Below are 16476 nucleotides of genomic sequence, written 5' to 3'. Positions count from 1 at the left end.
GAACATTTGAATATGTTCCTTTTAAAAACATCGGTTTCCGAGTGGAGAAAGATGTTGCTGCATTCTGCTCATCATATTCCCTTCGTGTTCTGCATTAAAGGCGAGAGAGGGAGAAAGACCATAGATTATCCAGGCTATTCTCTTTTCGTAGAAGGGTTGAACTGTAACACTCGTAGTAGTAACATCGTAACAACATTTAGCAGGATCTTGTTAGAGGGAAGAAAAACAAAGCGTAGCGCAGGAGAGAGTAAAGAAATTATGATCATAAGTGCTTTTCCAGATGAGTTTATTATTGTATGCTTAAGGTGCCATCTGCCATACGGAGGCTGAAGGTGATGTTTTAACTGCATGAGGATATACAGAGCAGATTTTGCTAAAACAATCTAACAATTGGTTGATTAGTATAATGGATGGTCACGATCGGTAGCAAATTTAGAAATTGTTGTTAGTATGAAGAATGCTCGTTTGCGGCAAATGTCCATATTTAAGCATTGGTTGTCGCAATAAGAGTATATTGTATAAATCAATGTTTGCTTCTTTTTGTTTATATCTGTAGTAAGATCAAGCTAGTAATCGCTACAATTATATCCGAGTGTCTATAATAATGAAAGGGTCTGTTAGGAATGAACGAATCCAACGTACCTTTCAGAATAATAAATAAATATCAACGAATTAGGACTAAATTCGACTTAATTCTGCTACAACTTGGATTCAGTGGAATTTTGTCCCCACTTTCTCGTTGATTGATGAATTCTACTAAGACGCTCGAATTTTATAATAAATAAATAGTAAATTTGAAAGACAAAGTTTCAGAGGATTGAAACCTGTATTTTTGGGCTTGCAAGAATAGAAAATGATCTATCAACATAAATCAGAACGTAAATAATCCCCTTAGTGTACCCTTAGTGGAGGTAGTACCAATAGTGGTGGAACTTGAATAAAATAAGCCTTTTATGAGCGAATAAGCAATTACGCTTCCATATAATATACATTTCATGTGCACCTGGATTATACGATTTACTTGGAATAAACTTCTCCTGGTTTGAGCGGTAAAATAAAATTAAGAAAATCTTTTTCAAAAATTAGTTGAAGCATTCCGCTGGAGATTTTCTGAGTTAAATCCAGTACTGTATAGCTGCTGAAATAGGTATTGAATTCATAAATTTCATAAATTTTTAATAAATAACTTTTGACCGGTAAAATCAATTCTCATACCTCTTAACATAATTGAAACTAGATAAATTACCGTTGTGAAAATTGTTATAAATTATTGTAAATTTTAATGTGTTGTACACGAATGCTCAAACTACACGTCCAACCGAAAAACAATTCAATCATGACCTATGATGCTATATTTTCTTTCAAATGAAGTTAATAACGCATAAATCGGTTTGAACATCTCTGAGAAACAGGTGATAATTTTTACCTGGCCAAAACACATTTTTTAAAGTTATAACTTTAAAACCGTTTGCTTGTTTTCAATAAAACTTCATGAAAAATTCAATGATAGAATGAGCTTTTATTTGATACTAAAACTTCGTTAAACCCAGTTGTATCGTTCCGGAGAAAATTGTTATGTCAGAGCTAGAAACGCGTCCAGAGGCCAGAACTGCAGCAGATCGAGAAGAGCGTAGCGTGAAGTTCTGACTGGCCAGGGTTGCATTGAAACGGGAGATAAAGCTGAGCAAAAGCAGCAACTACAAAGAGCTGTGCCAGAAAGTTGATGCCAATCCGTGGGGTAACGCGTGCCGCATCGTGAATGGCAACCATCAAAGGTCCTGTGACAACTAGAACGTTATGTTCGGATAAGCTAAAGGCTATCGTGGAAGGACTGTTTCCTACGCACGGCTCTACGATGTGGCCGCCAACACCATACCGTTTAGAAAAGGCGGATAATGCTGAAGGTCTGAAAATCTCCGATGATGAGCTATTGATGGTAGTAGCTAGATGACTGAAGTGAAGATCAAGAAGGTGCTAGGTCCGGATGGAATCCTCAATATGGCCATGATGGCAACGATACAAGCGTACTCGAATATGTTTAGGACAGTGCTGCAGAAATGCCTGAAGGAAGGTCGCTTCCCAGACAGGTGGAAAATCCAGAAGCAAATGCTGTTATCGAAGCCAGGAAAGCAATGGGGATGCAATATCATATAGGCCGACATGTCCATTTTGCACCGTTGTAACGATTGACATAATAACTGCTTTTAAACGTGCCAGCTGAGAGACCATCGCCTACCCAGCTAGCATTTTCATATGTATAAAAAAGATAAAAATCAGCATTACGTACAGATATACATGCTAATAAATCGTATTTGATGCGCAAAATTGGCATATCCGTACTATTTTGGAGGCGATATACGTATAATTTTGAGCGTTACGACTATATAAGTATTTATATACGATAATATCCGATTAAGCGCGAGTCGCTTCGGAGTACTATACGATTTTGTGCAGAAAATCGTATGTATGTCAGTTTTTATCATACGATAGAAAATCAACTTGGTCCTACTTTATCCAGCTTTAGCTACGATTTCGCGTTTGTTAGGAGATATTTACGATAATTTCCGTACATTGAAATACGAGTTGGTGCTAGCTGGGTAGTCGCTGCACAGAATGCATGTCCGTGGATATCTGTGCAGAATTATGAAGAGTTACTTCCAAAACCGAGTCCTCGAAGGTGCGGAAGATGATGAACATCATGGCGGGAGTTCCGCAAGGCTCTATTCTCGGTTCAACGCCTTGGAACGCGACGTGTAACGGCCTTAATAGTACCTTCCGATGTCTGGATGTGTGAATAGCCAGACGTACTGAACCATATCATCGGAAGCAGTATGTGTTGTCGCCGGAATGCTTTCCATCTAGGGCTGTCGGTATTGGGGGCTTTTGGTGAAAACCGGTATTTCGGTATTGGCGTAGAAAATACCGGTAATACCGGTAAAATACCGGTATTGGCAGATTATTCGGAATCAATAGAAAAGTTCATGTTTTTCAGTAAAAGTCTCTATTTTTAAACTTTTGCTTCAGTATTGGTGCTTAGCAAAGTAGTATTAAGGCAGAAATAGTATGCTTACCGATTTATTTCCTTCGGTAGAACGGATTTTGTTGCCAACGCATTTGGCAATTGTAAAACTTCCGCTTTCATAGAAGTCAGACGAACGGCTCTAAGTGCACTAGAAACTTTGCTTTCATTTCTTCAAATTTATAGTAGGGAAACACGCTTTTAATTATTTTTAAAGATCCCTGTATTGCAGCTTCCAGAATAATGAATACCCGGATCTCCTACAGTCTCTTCACGAATTTTTCCTCTAACCCTAAACCGGAACCCTCGCATAGCAACATTCTCTTCATCATCGTCTACAGATACCTTCTCTTCGCTGTTATTAGTCCCACTGTTCGCAGAAAGTGGCTTATAGATTTCATTTGCTTGTTTAATCAATCTATCATACAAAAAAGCAAAGCCATGGGTTTATACCGTCTTTAGACATTACCCTTCTTTATCGACAGACTTCGCAGCCGGCTGTTAGAGTACAGGAAAATTACGGGGCCAGTGCAACAATCCTATTGACGCTAACTAACAAGCACCGCCTAGCCGAGATTCGAACATACGACGACTAGCTTGTTAGACCAGCATCGTATCTTGAAGTTAACTGGGCGGGTACATATATCATACAAAAGACTTGGAAAAATGTTCCAAATTCATTCCTGGTAGATCCTTTGATGCCAATAATACTCACAAAGCGCAAAGATCTCCATATTGTAATCAGGGCCTGGTATTGTTGAAACAAATAAATGAAGCTGACTTTCTCGTACTTTCGCTTCTTACATGAAGCGACTTGTTTCATTGCAATGAATGCATTGGTTGAACAGAACGTTTCAAGCAAGCTTCAGTTGAAGTTAGTGACTGTTTCAAATGACGAAGACAGGCGGTCAGGCACGACTTGTCAATGTTGAGTAGGTTAATTATAGTATGCGTTAAATTGTAAAAATTTTTACTCAAATTCAATTCAATTGCATTCAAAGTTGTTGGTCTTCTAGTGAATATTTGATAGAAAAATCAAATGAATCTTTAAAACTGGTCGTCATGGTGAAGTGTATTGATTGAATTGAAGCCAGTTTTGAAACAAATCGGTGCTGCTTCAGTTGAAACGGAAGCTTCATTACTTCAGTGACGATTGTAAGTGACGTTGCCGGGCCCTGATCTTGTTTGCAAAGTTCGTTATTTGAGAGCTTCGAATAATTTGGGGGTTTTAAATATTGAGTTGTACAAAAATAAATTGAAACGCAACGTTTAGTTTATACAATGAAACATTTGCATGAAACATACAGCAAAGATGTTCTACTGTCTCTTAAACGGGTTCGAGGGCTATAATTATTTGACCCACAGTTTCACCCTCTGCATTACTAGTAGTCGAAGAATCTTATCAGCATTAACACGAATTTGTTTTTCTATGAGTTTTACAATCTTTTATCAAACTTAGTTCTTGTTTGAAAAAGAAGTTAAAAAAAAAAACTAGGATATTATAAAATACCGAAAATACCGGTTTTTTGCCTTTCCGATACCGGTATTTCGGTATCCAAAAATTGGTCGGTATTACCGGTTTCGGTACTACCGGTACTACCGGTTAAACAGCCCTATTTCCATCTGTATTATCTTGGAGGAAGATAACGAATGCTACAGACAAAGACACATCAGAGGAATTCGGAAGCTGGTGAGAGAGGAATGGTTGGCTAAATGGCAGTAGGATTGGGCTAGGGCCGAGAACGGTAGATGGACGTATAGGCTTATACCAGTTCTGTCGACCTGGTTAAACAGGAATTACGGGCAGGTCAGCTTTCACTTCACGCAGTTTTTGTCGGGACACGGCTGCTTCAGGCAATGGACTAACTAATAGAAGGGTGTTGCAGTAGTTTAGTTAGTAAAACATTCGGGTACCAACCGAAAGAGCGTGAGTGCGAGTTTCAGCTGCCATTCAACGTCTCAATATATTGTTAGCCTATATATCGGAATTTTTTAATTTATCCAGTTTATCATTCTTCACACCAGACACTTCCTCACTCCCTAAAAAAGAATTTTTCTTATTCCGTCGGTCGTTCGTCATATTAAAATTGCACTTCTCCACATGCAAGACTTCTTCCATCTATCATGGATAGGCAGCAATTGTTTTTGGAAATATATGTGCTCGTGATCGTCTAAGGTCTTAAGACTTAGGAAATTGTGGAAATTGTTTGAACTACTCAGAGCAAGATACAATTGATAACAAAGTTGGTTCTAATGATGTTTTTTCGTCTCTATGACGGGAACATATACGAAGACGAAGACATCAGGCACAGTCGCGTATATTTCCAAATTCGCGTGAGAAAACCATCAAATTACAAAATTTGCTTCAAAGTAGTCGGATGTAGCCTTATTGCATAAATTTCAAATCTAACATAAAACTAAAGCCGCGAAAATTCCAAAATTCGTACTACATTCGTGAAATTAATGTAAACTGCATTACTGAGTGTAGATTATATTAACTAAAATGATTTTCGGTAGGATAGATAACGATAATTGGAGGGGAAATATTACATGACGCAGACCTTATAGATATCTAACACTGATTTCCAAAATTAAAGCTTGAAAAATTAGTTTATACCATACCACAGCAGACCATTTTAATCTCATGTGTTTAATCACTTGTTAACAGCTTGATCAACATGTTGGGGTGGCTTATTAATGTATGACTGTTCCGATATTTATGTACCTGATAAAGGTTGACTAAAGCCGTAAAGCTGTAAAAGATTCAAAAATAAGCCATTCCCCTGTGAAAATCGAGAATTAATTGCTTATTTACTGTTATTTTTCATGGATGATGTTCCGATGGGACAGTGTTTTTTGTTTGTTTTTCATCTGGGCCTTTAAGCAAATAAAGCGGCATGTGAGTTGCGTTCTGAAACGCCCATCCAGAGTTGTCCCGAACGAGCTGTTGTAACGATTGAAATCTTTTGAACTTTTTAAATTTGTAACAAACCAAGTTTGTGGTATTTAAATTTCATCACCAAGTGGTTATTGACTGTACAAAATGAAAGTTAATCTAACTTGGCGCAGTGATTCATGCAAACATTGTTGCTGGAGTACCGTTTTCTCCGTTAAAAAAGTTTACCTCATTCTCTTGATCGGGTGTGTTTCGCTCATGTTAACATGACTTGAGATATTTTATTGGATTGTTTGAATATTTTAAATTTCTCCCGATTTAATTATAACTGCTTCAAGCGAGCGTTCCAGTTTAATTATAGCTCGCTGAATTTAAAGGATATATTTTGGTTCACGACATTTTTTCCGAAACTTAACACGCGTTTATTTTTAAATATTGCCAAAAATAGTCTCATCGAATCGCAAGTGTCAAGGTATTAACGCGATTACTAAAAATACATCTGAATATTTTATCGTTGACTCACGTGAAATGGCGCCAACGAGGGCAGAAGTTGAATATTTTCTCATTAATTATGTACAAGTCGGACGAGAGGGCCCTACGCACAGTAGGAGTCTTTGGATGACTGGTCATAAATAAATGGTAATAATGTAATCATGTCAGTTTCACTAATGGGATATATTGGGTATAGCGAATGGAATTAGAATTGAAATGCGCGAGCTTGTGATACGTTCAGCTTTCATAACTGATTTTCAAGTGCTTTTTCAAAAAATAAAACCAAGAGGGCGATGAAATTTGCAGCATGCAATTATAATTTGCAATTAGGTCATTAGATGGCATTTTCGGCATGCTGCAGAACCAATTTGTCAGCAGGAAAGTATCAAATAATCATAGTAGTGTATATTGTTAAGAATTAGTGATAGATCATCAGTCCAGGATGTGGAAAACTGAGGGTAGAACTAGGCTTAGCAACTGAGGCCGAACTGTATATACAATTTTTGCTTCATAAAACCAAGCAAAAGCAAAACCAAGCCTTGGTGCTACATTGCGCTTCTGGAACTTGACTTTCTGGTTTAATTTGACAAGCTTCGCAGGCAGCTGTTAGAGTAGACGGTTATTGCTGGGCAAGTGCTACAATTGTACTGACTCTACTATTAATTTTATTGACGACAAGTTTCGTATTCCACTAAGACGCTCCCAAAACTACAAATTCTTACTTTTTTGCTCTTTACTTACTTATCCTGGTGTGATGTCCCTTAGGATTTCACACCTTCCGTCTCCAGTTACTTGAGTTTCCCACACTTTCCAGGTCTTGCTCTACTTGGTTTAATCTTCAACCAACTGCGCACCTCTGCATCTGGTACCGACCGGATTCGAGGCAAACACTATTTTTGCGAGATTGTTGTCCGGCATTCTCGTAACATGACCCACCTATCGTATCCTTTCAGCTTTGGCGAATTTCTGGATACTGGGCTCGCCGAAGAGTTGAGTCAGCTCGTGGTTCATCCTTCTCTTCCATACACCGTTCTCACATACCCTGCCAAAGATGATTCTAAACACACGACGTTCGAAAACAGCCAGTACTTTCCTGTCCCCGTCGAGCATTGTCCACGTATCGTGCCCGTAGAGGACTACCGTTCTTTATACATGATACATTTAGTACGGGGGTGAAGCTTACCAGGCCTTGGAGTCTTGTGGAGTTCGTAGATTTCCGGGAAGAGCAGTTGTTATCCGACGTCATCAACGACCCGAGCTATACATATTCGTCCGCCCCCTCGATCTCGTCCTCGTCAATTACCACAATATCGCCTATGCGAGCTCGGTCACGCTCGATACATCCTGTTAGGAGGTACTTGGTTTTAGACTTATTTACCACTAATCCAACCTACTTTGCTACACGTTTCAGCTTGGTATACTGCTCAGTATACCACCTGAAATGAAATACTATCACCTTGTCGAAGTCCGAAGTGTTTCAAACGGGGTTGGTAACGCGTCCGATACTCTCACACAGTCCTGTACGCCGTCCATAGTGACCTTCATAAGTCTTGTCGTCAGCTTCCCGCGAAAGCCGTCTTTGTCCAGCAATTGACTAATATGCCATTTTTTCCAAAATTGAGATCATAATATCACATGATAGTATACACCCCAGACAACATCCCCACGAAAGCCGATTGTAAAAAATGCATTTCCGGAGGCACACGACGTGAAACAATTTTGGCTAATATCCAAAATAATTGAGAAGTTGGCTAATATCCGTGATGCTTTCAAACTGCAGGCGCAGCAACCGATGTGTTCTTATTTCGCATTTTTCCATCACACATTCAAGCGGTGGTTACAGGTGTAAGACTAGCAATCGCTAAGTTTTTGTATCGAATCTTGTTATTTTTTTCATTGCCACGAAAGCCTACACGACAGGATTCGCAGCTCCCATTAACGATGGCATGATGAAGCTGCTTCTACCTTCTAGTTTCAAGCGCTTGAACCTCACGCTTCGTTGGCAACTTCTTCGGGTGCACGGATTAGATGCTTCATCATCCATTTCGTCGTCACTTATGCTTCCGTACTTTTTTAAATAGTTTAAAACCGAGCGTTCAATCGCCAGCATACGATAATTGACAACGTATGCACGTTAGCCAAATTTTTCCCTGGATTTTCAATTCTCCTTGCATTAAGAACGTGCCCCGGAAGGCTTTTGGCCACTGGTATCGCTGTTTCAATTCAACGGCATGACTCCGGCATGTTTGCCGGGTAATATGCACATTAACAGGTAGCCATTATCGCGTAAAACCTCTTTGCCAGACAAAAGTAATAAAATTGCATTTTTCTTAATTTCATGTTTGTGGCATATTAGCCAATTCTTCATTTATGGGCAGTTCTGTTTCCCAGATCCTGACTATCAGCCGGTGCAGACCGGTAGCCAATCAATCCGAGCCCGTATTGATAAGCTTCGCTGCAATGTCGTCTTTGCCGGCTGCCTTGCTGTTCTTGATCTGCTTGGTGGTTTCAATCACTTCATATATTGTGGCAGTCGGTACATCACCATCATCCACCGTTACTGATGTTGTCATTCCCCTTGCTATTTCGGTATTGCGTCGCCGCCCCATTCAGATGCTCATTGTACTACTGCTTCCACCTTTCGATTACCTTATGTTCTTGTCGGGTGAATGATCCCTCCATCTTCAACCAGACATGTTTCAGCTCGCGGCACAAACTCTGTTACCGGGGTTTTGTGCATTAGCCCACTTACGGGAATAAAACAACGATTAAGACCAGTAGCTTTTGTTTTATCAGGGTATTGGAAAACGCTCCTCTTTCGCAAAGGCAGAGGCTCGGATCGCAGCACTGACCTTCTCCACCAATCCCGTTCGCTCAGGACACCTCGGACCTCGCGATGGACACTTCTCCGGTTCCTGGGTAACGCAGATCTTTACTAGTTATCTGTGGCCTTTCCCCCAAGGGTTCTTCTGGGTGGCTGGATTAACGGATGCGGTCAACGATGACCAGTCTACCCAAGTAACAATTTGGGTTTTATTACACTCCTATGATGGCATTTAAGACCAAAATTAGTCTTCAAGACTACCATAAGAGTACAATAAAACTCACATTGTTGCTTGGGTAGTGTCCCTTTGGCACTTTGGACCTGGCGGAACTTTGTATAAAAAGAACATTCAGACTTATTTCCGTACTTTAGGGTACGTCCAGTTTCTCGTAGAATTTACGCGTTTCCTGAGAGCAATACAGCTGCTCCATGTCCTCGCACTCCATTTGTTCCTGGTGGTGCCTCTTATGCCGGAAATACTGCGTTTACTATCTTCATTTCTGTATGTATCGTTCCACGTTTAGACGGGTCCCTACCGCAGCATCAACGCCGGCGGTGCATTTTTCTCGTCTAACATCTTTTCGCCTAACCAATTATTATGTCACCTTCCACTGCACCGCTGTTGGCTGCTCTAACACTCCCAACAATCCCCGAGAGGGACTTCGTCCAGCACTCCCTCACCCGGCAGCGCTGCCTCAAGGTGTTGCGCATACTCAGTAGCGACTTCAGGTAATATGAGTCGTTCCGGATTGTACGGTGCCGAATGACGGTACCGGTACGTGTCGGTAACAAAGAAAAGCCTTTAGCCCTTCGCAATAAAAGCTGTACTCACCCAACTTGTGTGTAATGCCGCAACTTTGGTAAATGGTGCAACCATTCCTATACTAATGTACCTTAGACCCCTTCCAGCGTCCCTCCTGTAGTGCTACAATGTCGATGTCGAACTTGCGGACCCTCAATAAGTCGGAAAGAATGTGGGTAGGTACTTCCCAGAAAATTGAGAGACTTACGGTTCTATGCTCTAAGCTTCCAGTCGTTAGTCCTTCTTCGTGGTCTTGATCTATGCTGACTGCTTCGGTCCGTATTCATATTATTTGCATCCTGTACTACTATTTTTACGAATGGCTTATAAGGCCTGCACTAACCCCGTGTGTGGCCGGAGGATTTTCGTGACAGTACCGTTTAGAGTTCCACACGGACTCGAGGACGATGATACCTCTTTTCCTATCAGCATACGATCTTAGATTTCACCCGGGTTGGTTACCCGGTCTCCACTAAGGTTGCTTGTATCTCGGCTGGTACCACGAGGAGGTAGGGATAGGAGCTGCTGAATAAGAGGCTGAGAATCACTATTGGGTTTATCTTATGTCTGCACATGCGTAAGATACCGATCGACGGTATGCATAATTCAGCCGTTTACCAACCAACTTTTCTTTTCTGCTCTTTTCAAGTTAAAAAACCAACCTCTCTCTTTGAGTTGAGTAAATCTGGTGGCACTAAACACGACTCGGCCCAGAAAACTTTTGTATGTAAATTATCGCAACAATCTGTTCAGTAGTATTCAAATCAAATTTAGTTAAGTAATTAAAAATTCTGCCGTTCAGTGAAATGAAGCTCAACACCCTCTTCTTAATTACTCCACTGGGCAATAAAACTAACAAATATTACTTAACAAAGATCTACGAAAAATTTTCGATCGATCATATTATTTTAATATATACTCAATATAGGATACAGCACATTATAACACATACATAGGGTATTGTCGTTATCGTCGGGCCACTGTTATGGTCGGGCCGATTTTACAGTTTTAGTAACTCATGATAACTATGATACAATCATTGTAAAACTTCTTACTGTGATAGCAAACTTTTCACAATATTGTGAGTTTCAATCGCGTATTCAAAACACCCGTACTGAATTAAGTGACTAAATCTTCGAAAAAAAGTTTTCCACGCGCAATGAATTTTTCTTCAAGAAATGATTCATGAAATGCAATTATCGAGATAAATTTTGAAAATGTATGAAGTGTGTAGTGCTGCACACGAAGACTATAGAAAAATCCCCTCCAGTAAGGTGTTTGGGAAGGCTAAGGTGGAATACTAGAAAAGCACTTGAGTAGTTATGGTTGGGCCACCATAATTTTAAGCGCAGAAGCGCAGTAATCGCTAAAGAATGTCAGTCATGTAAAATGTGATGAAATAAAGCAAAATTAATACGATAAAAACCTAGATTTTTGTTATTTTTTTCATTGTAGTTGTACACTTCGGAAAAGGCGATTGTACCAATATTGATTTTACAAGATCGCCAAAATTTCGCAAAAATGCAATTAAAAATAGGGTATTTGTACCTATATGAGCCGTTGTTCACGGATTTCATTCTTTTCATGTCTTTATATAGAATTTCAATACGTATGTCTTGGATTTTCTGCGGTGGCCCAAGCTGTACAACATGGCCCGACTATGACAACATTTTTTGTCTTCACGTAAATGCCTTTAACTTTTTTATTCTTCAAGCAATCAGTTCAAAACTTTTCGGAAATATACCTTATACCTTAGACCTTTGCAACGATGTATTTAGATTTCCAAAATTCCTTTTGAAACGAAAGTTATGGGCGAATTCCAAAACTTGGCCCAACCACGACGACACTCCACTATATTATTAGGGTAATTAGAGCAACGTGACTAATTGCCGAATCCATAAATTAACGCAGGATCGTGCTTACTTGAATCCGTTATGAACGATATACGCAGTTTGACATATCAACCCGTAAACCATAGTGCTAGACGATTTTAATCTGCGCTTCAAAATGAAGACTTTAAGTTTAACCGGGAAAAACTTTTAAAACAGTTAACTTATATACGCTTTGACCACATTTTGATTAAAACTGAGTGCCAATCGACCAGGTTAATTTATGAATTCGAAATGCTAATAAGTATGTTAACTTGTATCAGAATGTATAATACTTTCCTTATCAAAAATATTTTGCTTAAATTTTTTAACCCAAACTAAACGACTGTGCATCAACAAGCAACTACCCGGCAAAAGTGGAATGATGCGTTTCGTGTTCGCACCGCGTGATGCCCAAAAATGCTACCGGAGTTGATCAGAAAAATAAGCAACTAAAATGTCACATCGTAAAACTCGCAGAGCGGCGGATCTCGCGCATCACGCGTGCAGCGCGTTCGTAAATCATTAGCGTACGAAACGCATGCCTGCGCGAACATGTGGTTGGCACTGTATTGCAATGCGGTGGGAGCGCTCTTGGCAGGACACGCGCCCAAAGCATTGGCTCTGGCGTACAACTTGCACATATATCAACTGGTGATTATCATATTATGCATCATACATTAATCGTCAGAGACGATTAATTTGCATACCGAAGCGGGTTGACTGGCGCCAAAAAGAAACACAAATAGAGGGCTGTCCGGTGGAGTTGCGATTTGATGTGACGCTGCTGGTTTTCGGTTCCGACCAGACCAGCAAGCAAGCAGACGTTGTTGGCAGGAATCTCGGTTCGAAACGTGTTTGTGGAGTTGCCAATGTTGTTGATTTACTAAGGTGATCCGTTTTCAAAATCCATGATAGTGAAAGATGACTCTCGCGTACACAGTAAATTTGGGTTGCCTAAAATTGTGATTAATTGTGGATTGGATTGTTTGCATATTTTGACCCATTCATAAGTTATTAAAACCATTAAAACGCATTAAAAACTTTACAGTGCGAAATAGTAACGATTCTCTTAATTTTGTGTGTATACAATTTCCAGTTTAATCCGGTGAAGTGCAGATTATTTTTTGAGCAGGAGAAATGATTACGAGAAATCACTAATCTCATTCATAACTATTTATTATTTAACTTTGACTTCCTGCATATTCATTAGATGAACTCTAATAATATGCTCTTTTGATGTAGAATATTTCATTTTTAAATAATAAGGCAATAAGGGATTAAGAAATTTAAATTGGACTGTCTAGCAAATAATAGAAAAAAATTACTTTAATTTGCTTTCCGAAATTTCACCATCGGCGTCCATTAGTCTATTTTGGAAACTGGTATCATCTTCAAGTCACCACAGTCTCGCGGTTTCAAGACCATCGCGAATTAACATTCCATTGAGTTCGTTCGTATTTTCGCGCTCGATTGGAATGCAAGATTAATACACTTCAGACTCGAAAAACGATGACGTAGCTCATTCATGAATCTGTGGCGCAGAGCGCCTGGGGAAGAAAGTGACCCTATCATGTGATTATTTGTGTCCACTTGAGCTTTCCTAATTTGGCAGGGCATATTATTCTGCTTTCAGGCAGAGAAAATACATTTTCTCCACCAACTGGCTATTGGAATGCAGCTTTCCTTTGGCTGCGAGAGTGCAGGAATTTCCTCGCGGAATGTTAATTTGTATCTTGATGCCGAAAATTGAAATTGTTTTCGTTCTAGGAAAACAAGCGATGAAATCTTTTTTCACGAAGAAGTACATGTAACAACAAGAGGAACGAGGCCAGTCAGGTATTGTAATTTTTGCAGTTTCTTGTGAAAAGTGGCAACAGATATGGTCTACCACTGTGCTGCACTACGAAGCACCGTTGAAGTTTGTAATCACTAGGTTCTATTTCTAAATCTTTGGTATTTTCAGAGATGTTTTGTTCCAAAGGTAGCAGCTTTTAGTTATAATGAAGAGTATAAAAGTGTTCGAAATTTTATGATCTTTTTTAGTTATGAAAAAGGCATATATTGGCATGTACGCACAGAATTTAGTAATGCAATAAAAAATATTTTTTCTTTTCTATTGGTTTCTGGTTATTCGTATGGTATGAGCTGACAAAATTAATGTTAAATTTAATTTTTCTCTGAGAACGCGATCAGATTCAGATTCATTGACATCACTACTTGTAAGCGACAAACACTGCGTCGTGATTCGTACAGATTACGACAAACCTCATGTCAGATCATGTTCATTGCATGATTGCGTTGAGAAATATAACAGATGCAGATGATTAGTTGTGTGCATCGTATGAATCACAATACAAACAACATATGTGTCATTTTTTCTCGCAGCTAGGTAACATGTAACACTGTGATCGACTGCTAAGATTGTCTAGAGAACAAAATCTTGTGATTAACGCTAAAGATTCACTGTTTGTCATGATCTGTACGGATCGTGATCTGTACGTGTGGCGATAACTCACAGATTTTATCAAAATCACTGATCTTCCATCCCTGATCTCAACAAATCTTCAATATTTTTTCAAAAACTGGATCAATCTATTTGCTGTATTTCTTCGGCAACAATCCGATTACGATTCAATGCCGATTTTATCGCTCGAATCACTCCCAACTCTTGCTGTATCAAAAGAGGTGCTACTAAGCGCCAATTCGTTAAGCTTTTCGACACACACACGTCTTCAACCTGGTCGAGCCGGCTAGCAGATTTTGCCCCTCTATTCCAATTAACACCAATGATATCGATGTCGTCCGCGAACCCTAGGAGCATATGAGATTTCGTGATGATGGAACCGCTTCTCTGCACGCCTGTCTGTCGAAGAGTACCTTCCAATCCTATGTTGAACAGCAAATTAGTTGGTTCGTCACCTTGCTTCAAACCATCTAACGTCACAAACGAGTCCGATGTATCACCCGCTATCCTGACGCTTGATTTTGAACCTTCAAGGGTAGCCTAATCAGTTTTGCTGGAAAACCATGATCAAGCATAAACTGTCATAGCTCATTTAGTTTAACTGACTTGTACGCCGCCTTGAAGTCTATAAACAAATGGTGAGTCTGCAAGTTAAAGTCTCGGAATTTATCGAGGATTTGCCCGCAAGGTGAACATTTGGTCCGTCGTGGAGCGTTTATCTTTAAACCGCATTGGTAGTCGCCAACAAAGGTTTCCTGCAACAACAGGATGCTGGAGAGAATTTTTTATGCAAAATTGAGGAGAGTGACGCCTCGAGCTCGAGCTGCCGCTCGCTAGCACTTGGTTTGAAACCACTCACTGGAAGTGGCTACAGCAGTTTTACCCAATACTTCTCACTGCTCGTTTAGGTTATCTTTAACTTGTACACTGATTCGTTCATCAGTTTTCCTTCAATAGTCTACAACAACTCCTGCCACTGATAATGCCACTGATTTACCCTGATGAAGTGAAAATCGATAAACGAAATCGATAAACGAAAACGAATAATCGTGGCCAGATTCAGAACACGGGTTAGAAACTTTACTGCAATCCAGTACTACCCAAGAAACATTTATGCACTGATTAAACATTTTAGAAACCATTATTATTATATGCATCGAATAAAGAATTCTACAATACTAATTCAGCCGAAATTGGAGAACTTAGTCAACCTATTTCGTTTGAGGCAGAAAAAACAGTTGTTAAGCAATTATATCGCCCTTTATATAACCTTAAATTTATTCAGCGTCTACCGCTTGTATTCAAAGTTAAATCAGCTGTAACAAAATCAGTAGCATTTTATTTCAGCTTCAATGTCTGTAACAGATGCTGCCGACTTGTAGGAGAAAGAAAGTTTCTACAGCCACTTGAATAGCATGATTGAGAAAATCCCGAAGGGGGACATTCAAATTCACTTGGGCGATTTCAACGCGAAGATTGGCCCAAGCAACCAGGACCTGGAATGCGTCATTGGTATTCGTGGAAGCGATGAGTGAAACCGGGGAGTTGTTTACAGAGTTCTGTGGCAATAATAACATGTTCATTGGTGGATCACTTTTCCCCCATAGACCAGTACAAGCGACGACCGAACAGAAGATCCAATTTACCACATCTGCATCAGTCGAAAGTAGAGATGTAGAGTCTTGATGTACGCAACAAGGGAGGAGAAAGTTGGGTGCCGTTACAACGTTCGCCGATTGAAAAACCCCGCGGTGAAAATTCCAAGATTCGGAGCTGCCGTTTGGTGGAACTGTCGAAAAGCAATGAGCGGACATCAAGAACGTCTTTATCAAGACCAGTGACTAAACCCAATCAGGCTGATAGCAGATCGGACCCACCTTGAGGAGAGCAGACGACGAGATCTGCAGAGAAGCATTCGACTGGACTTCGCAAGGACAACGGAGAAGAAGCATACCCAGAGACTCATGGCGACGCCACTTAATCAACGACAATTGGGCTGTAGACGATAACCTGACTTGGCGACAGGTAAAAACCATGACGGGTAACCGTTGGCAGGGGAGATCTTTGATTTCATCACTCTATTCTACGGGATTGGTGGACCAATGGAC

The sequence above is a fragment of the Sabethes cyaneus genome, chromosome 2 (assembly GCF_943734655.1).
Source record: "Sabethes cyaneus chromosome 2, idSabCyanKW18_F2, whole genome shotgun sequence".
Taxonomy (NCBI): Eukaryota; Metazoa; Arthropoda; class Insecta; order Diptera; family Culicidae; genus Sabethes; species Sabethes cyaneus.
This window is presented reverse-complemented; position numbering follows the sequence as displayed.